The 6,947-nt window shown below is 30.3% G+C and overlaps 1 long non-coding RNA gene across 1 annotated transcript; it reads left to right on the forward strand.

Moving 5' to 3' along the window:
- The first annotated feature begins 3,478 nt into the window (after positions 1 to 3,478).
- On the forward strand, positions 3,479 to 6,675 carry LOC106475089. Its single transcript, XR_001291783.2, has 3 exons — positions 3,479 to 3,790; positions 6,257 to 6,317; positions 6,603 to 6,675. It is a non-coding gene; the product is annotated as an uncharacterized LOC106475089 (long non-coding RNA).
- Positions 6,676 to 6,947: the final 272 nt, after the last annotated feature.

A 6,947-nucleotide genomic window follows, 5' to 3' on the forward strand; every position in this document is an offset into this window, starting at 1 on the left:
CCGGTTTCTAGCGTTGTAAATCCGCAGATATACCGCTGTGCCACTGGGGGGCATTTTTGGTACTAGGAAGTATTGTTTTAATTTTATTAAATGTCTTAAAAATTGGGGGAAATTATGTTTTCTAAATACGTTGACAACTTGACTAGTTATAGCGTTTACATATGTTAATATCAATATACTATTTATTTTCTTATCATAAACACTGTTTAATCTAGTGCATTACTTAATTAAATTTGAATTGTATCTTTCTTTTGTATTAAACGTTCAATTATATCATCAGTATAACCTCTATCATCAGCACTGACTTTTATATAATTTAACTGATTTTTTAAATCACTAGGATAGAAACAAATTTGAAATGCTCTGTTTATATAAGTATTAAAAGCCACTAACTTTTGAGAAAATGTGTGACACGATGTTTAATGTGGCGGCATAGCAACAGTGTAAGGTTTTCGGTAAACAGTTGTAGATATGGGTCCGTTATTATTTCTTTTACAAGTACGTCTAAAAAAGGTAAACAATTACCTTGTTAAATTTAATATATAAATTTGATAGCTTTAGAGGGATCAATATTATTTAGGAAATCAGCAAGTATTTTTAATTCGGTATCTCCATGCCGCCAAACCAAGAAGGTGTCATCAAAAAAAATCTAGTACAGCAATCAGGTTTTAAAATTATATTATAAAGAGAAATATGTTCAAAATTGTCCATATAAAGATCACATAAATTTAGTTAAAATAACAATAAAAAATTAATTTAAATTGCAAATTTTAAAATGACATTCCAATGGAAATACCTTGCTAATTGGTACTACTGCTGACATACATGTAAGCTCATTTCTAAGATCACGGATTGAGTAACTGAGTATTCGGGATAATTGAAACTGATTGAAATATTTCCTGAAACCAAATATTTTAAAGATTGCCTAACACTTTATCAATTATTACTCGGTAATCACAGACTGAATTCTTCACTTTCATATTTGCTACTCATTCACCCTATTAACTGATATTTATTATTAAGGTTTCCCTTATAGATATTCATATTTTTTTTAGATTTTCGTGACGGCATCCAGAATATTCCAGGTATTCTAAAACCAGTTTCATGCCTCCTCTAGATAAAAAAATAAATAAAAAGATTAAAAAACATGTCTTACAACAGTAAGCATGAAGAAGATATCATATTTTCTTGATTCCCAAAATGTTACACATTTCAAGGAACTAAAGCAATTCAAATTTCCAAAGGCTTTCTAATGTCTTGGAGTTAAACAAATAATTAACGTATAACAACTCGAAGTTTGACAGTTTAACAGAAAAATTTCCCGAAGGTTTCTTATTCTTGAAATCAAAACAGGTTATCTCGAAATAATCAAAATTGGCATCACAACCATTTTAACTCGGTTAGTTAACTTGATTAATAGAGAAATTAATGATCTATTAAAGTGTAAATTTTGACCTGAACTGGAAGAATAAGCAATATTGCTTGATTAAACATTAGGCTATTAAGACTTAACCGTCAGTGTGTGCAGATCTGAGCAGTCACTCATCATTATTTTAGTCACAAACACTATTGTTATAAGCCATATTTTTTAATGCTGTAATTTGTTTGTTATCTAGAGGGAACTGCGGGTCGTAATGATAACATTAGGTTAGATACGCCTAGAACAGTTAGAAAATTCTAGGGATTTGACGTCAAAGTTTCTAGTACATTCGAAGGTAGATTATAAAATACGGGGTTAGCAAAGCATCCAGAGAGAGTTATTTCAAGACAACAGAGTATAATTTCTTGCCCGTAGAGTGAATTACTCAGTTAGCAACATTTGTAAACATGGCTTATAAATGTGTACAGTGAACGCAGTTTGTAAAAATGTTGAGAAATAAATAAATTCACTTGTTATGGTATATGTGGACTGGACTTTGAATTATTTTCACCAGATAGTTTAAAAGCACCCGCCAACGAACAAAGTTCGTTATACCTGGGACTAGAGTTTTTAAAACCTTGATTTTGCTCAGTCAAGAGGAACTTTTATCGATCTCAGTTATAACTCATAATTACAGAAAATAATGAACAAATATGAATATACTATATACAAAACATTAAGTTCCATAACATTTAGCAAGAAATTAATTTACAAGCTAAAACAGAGCATACAAATTCCTAAGAATTAATAGGTTAATAGGTAACATGAAAATTTAAAAGATGAGTTTGTTTGTTTGTTGTTAAGCATAAAGCTACATTATGGGCTATCTGTGCTGTGCTCAACACGGGTATCGAAATCCAGTTTTTAGGGTTATAAACCCACAGTCTTAACTGCTGATCCACTGGGGGAATGAAAATTAGAAAACACAATTTAAATTAATAATTGCAAAGTCTGTGGTGATAAAGTTTGGAGACAGTTTGAATGGGCAATGCTGAAAACTTTCTTAGAAGTTTAACATAGTAACAAACGTACAACATTTCGACAAAGTTTTGACTTCATCAGGTAAAATCAGTCTCCGGTTGTGTGACACCATTGTTTCATGCTGTATATAAGTTCGCGTGTGAATTTATATTACTTATACTAGATAATGCCAAACCTTGTCAAGCCGTCGTAGGTTTGTTACTATGTCAAACTTGTAATTAGGAACGTCGAGAGCCAGCACGGGCCTCGGAGCAAACATCCTCGCCGGGCCCCTTTCTCTCTCTCTTTTTTAACATTTTAAAGAATGTATTAAAAAGAAGATCGTAAATTAGGACAGCAACGAGCTCATAAACCAGACAAAATCATAGCAGCAGCCGTTTTTACCTCAAAGTATAAGCATAAAAACGTTAATGAAGTAACAACAAATATCTATTAAATTTATAAAGTAACAAATACATATTAATTATTACTCAAATTATTATTTCAGTCGTTCTTAATGTATCAAGCGTCTATGCGCAAAGAAAAGCCAAAAACTGCTTTACAGGCTTTACGGCATAACCAGGTATCATTCGCCCGGGCCCCTGGGCAGTTGTCGCCTTTGCCACTCCTCCTGTCGGCGGGCCTGCTTGTAATAAAGTTTTTTTATTAAATATTCAAAATTTATTACCTCTAAACTATATTGGCTAAAAGTAGGTTCCTTCTCATAAAATGTAAAGTCTATGGTAATTTATATTTTTACGATATGTGTTTCTTCGTCTCGGATTCCAAGCTGAAAGCTCCCCCACACCTGACGAGCGCTCTACTAAGAGGTAGCCCCCACCACTTGCAAGAAGATACGTTTTAACAACAAAAGCAATTACAATTCTACGGCTTTTCGTTTTGGTATAAAAAAAGAAATGATTATAAAGGAAAGAAGTTATAATGTGTTAAATTTCAAACCTTTTTTGTTTTTTATTTTACCACGCAGAGGTGTTACTTTTCACTCACAACCCTCATACGAGGAAGGCGTAGTTTCGTATGTTGTCATGTGGTTAAAATATCCTTTGACATTCTACACGTATCTCTGCAAAGGTATTGAATTTAACCATGTGATTTTTGATGTTGCCTCAGGCGAAGGTCTTAGTTATAACGTTCTCTGCAATGCATTAAATTTAATTGAAAAATTCGTCAAACGGTTTCGTTTTGTTTATCGCTTTTCTTATTTAAACAAGCTAATATTTATGAAACTAACTTCATTGATTAGGTGTAGAGCTCTTATGGTTATTTTATAACAAGAGAGGATTTAAATACACTTTATGGATTTAGTCATTTATTGGGTTAGACCTCTTCGCCTGGAGAGTAGAGAAGACCAGGTTCAATCCAGAAGTTAGGTGACTATACATTTTGCATGTATGTTGAATTTCAAATGGGTTTCATTTGTAAATAAGTTTCTGGCCCGAAATAGATTACAGATGTTTGGAACTTTGTGAATTAGGATTGTTTATGTATGTAATATTTTAACTCGTATTGATATTGATATTGTTTTAGGCTTGTTGATTGTAATTTCGTTATATTATAAATATAAGCAGTACGCCGCGCTTGCATGAGGTTGAGAAGTTCAAATTTGAGTTGTAATTTGTATAAATGGTAAACAAATTTGATGTATAATACTAAAACTTTAGTAAAAGTGATACATTAAAAATCCCATATTTAGTGAATAATTTTTATTGTTTTTAAATTTAAAATGAAATGTTATTTGTGCGTTATTGGTTCTTTATTTTCCATTTGTAAATAAATGTATCAACTGTTCTTTGACTCCTTCCAGATTAGATTGATTTGTAGGAATGCAGCCAATTGGTTTACTTAGGATATATATGTATATTAGTTAAAATAATTTGGTCAGTTTTTGAGTTTTGAATGTCCTTTTTTGTTACATACCAATTTTGCACTGTTTTTGTGTTCAAGTATTGAGTATTCAATAAGAAGAAACTATATACATGATAAATAGCAAACAGACAATTAATAGTTTATAAGCATCATGAAGTGGTTTTATTTGCGAAATATACTACATGTTTCACAAGAAAATTGGCATGTCTTCTTCAGTTTCTATCGAAACATGTAATATGTTTCCCAAAATAAAACCACTTCATTATGCTTATAAATCATTGTTTGTGAATTTACTACAATATTAGAATAATGTTGTTCCATACACAAAATGTGATGAATGGTAAGTTTTACTTTTGTACCTAATTAATACTTAAAAGTAAGAAGTGATATAAATGTTAGTATATTGTGTGTGTGTAGAACTGGCTGAAAGTGTGTTCAGAAAGACTGATGATTTATACATCCATGTATATTAAAAGCAAGCAGTGATTTAGTTATCTAATATGTGACATCAAGGAAAAATTGTTCATTGTCTTTCAAGCAAACCATTACTTGGCTCTCAGAATCTTTGGAAGAGAAGTTGCTTGCTATAGGTATAGGATGAATTGCTGTTATTATGTTAGTCAGCTGAAAGAAATGTCTACATGCTTCTGTTTAATGGTTACTGGCATCAAAATATTGGTGTGTCTTTAATTTAATCATTATATACATGTACTGCATTATAAATTGTAAGTTTTTGGACAGTGAAAATTTATAACATTATAGTAATTTCTTCATTACTGTTTTTGATAGTTTGAATTTCTAATGCTACACTTACAGTAATTTCTTCATTACTGTTTTTAATAGTTTGAATTTCTAACGTTACACTTACAGTAATTTCTTCATTACTGTTTTTAATAGTTTGAATTTCTAACGTTACACTTAATTTCTTCATTACTGTTTTTGATAGTTTGAATTTGTAATGTTACACTTACAGTAATTTCTTCATTACTGTTTTTGATAGTTTGAATTTCTAACGTTACACTTACAGTAATTTCTTCATTACTGTTTTTGATAGTTTGAATTTCTAACGTTACACTTACAGTAATTTTTTCCTTATTGTTTTCGATAATTAAATTTCTAACGTTACACTTACAGTGATTTCTTCTTTATTGTTTTCGATAGTTTGAATTTCTAACGTTACACTTACAGTGATTTCTTCCTTATTGTTTTCGATAATTAAATTTCTAACGTTACACTTACAGTGATTTTTTCCTTATTGTTTTCGATAATTAAATTTCTAACGTTACACTTACAGTGATTTCTTCCTTATTGTTTTCGATAATTAAATTTCTAACGTTACACTTAGAGTAACTTCTTTTTTACTGCTGAATGAACTTTTTTTATTTTGCACATTTCTAGTCAAGGTGAAGTTGGTTACTTTGGAACTGATGGCTTAATTGGAAAGACCATTGGTTATAGTGCCAGTATGGTCTGGTGACCCCTAATTATACCTTTTTTAGCACACATAATGTGCTGTGAGTCATTAATTAAACCAAAAAAATTGAAAGATTTAAACTGAATATAGTAATAAGTTGATCTTGGAAATAAGAGAGAACTTAAAGAACAAAGATTGTACTGTAGTTATATAGTGGTGAAGTCAAACTTGTCAGTTGATCAACATATATTATAGGTGGTGGGGATAACATTGTCTCTTGAAGTTTGTGGGAAGAATGTATAATGATTAGGATGGTAAATTATGTATTTGGAACTTAAGCCATGATAATTGAGTTGGTGTTGGATGGAATACTCTGGAAGTGGGTAGTCTTGAGTTTGAGCCCCAGTCAGGTTACAAAACCACATAAAAGTTGTGATCAATTATCTTTCATTCAAATGTTTAGTGATTATGGAAATTAAGTTTATTAAATATTGAGATAATGAATGAAAAGTAAGTTTGTTTTTCCGATGTTGACATAATTAAACTAAAGATTATATTTTAATTTCCATCCTCAGAGTCTATTAGCTAAGAGTACAAATGGCTAGTTTTGGAGAAATCTTTAGAGAATACTACTGGGTAAGTATGGCTTACTTTTCTATACTTAAAAAAATTCTAAATATTTTTGAAAATGTACGCGTGACTTTGAAACAAATAGTTATTATCTTAATAATATAACCACTTAACAGTAATTTGCTTAAACATTGTTTAATTTTACCAAGGAATTCACCACATTTAATATTCAGAGGCAATAATTCACAATATTGATATCTTTTCAGTTATTTCAGCAATAATAACAATGACTGTCATACATGTACATGTAATTCAATACTGTATTTTAATAAAATTTATGTTTTTGTTTAGGTTGGAATTTTATTTGTAGTTTTGGTCGTTCTTGGAGTTATAGTTGTGTGGATAATTTTCAGATGCAGGTAAGTAAATGAAGAAAGCGTTGCTTTAAGATGAAATAAAACAAAAGAAATTATATTATTTAATAATATATTTTCACTATATGTACACATAATTGTACATTAAAATTAATTGTTTTAAGGTTCTGGGACACAGTCTCCCTAATATTGAAGCAGAATAATAGAAAATAACAAAGTATGGACAGCAAGGTATCATTTTGTCCTTCAAGGCTGTCCTTGAATACTCAGGCTAGAGATAAGTACAAATTTATACCTACTCGTTATTTTTCAGGAATTATTT

This window comes from Limulus polyphemus, unplaced genomic scaffold (assembly GCF_000517525.1).
Source record: "Limulus polyphemus unplaced genomic scaffold, Limulus_polyphemus-2.1.2 Scaffold8067, whole genome shotgun sequence".
Lineage (NCBI taxonomy): Eukaryota > Metazoa > Arthropoda > Merostomata > Xiphosura > Limulidae > Limulus > Limulus polyphemus.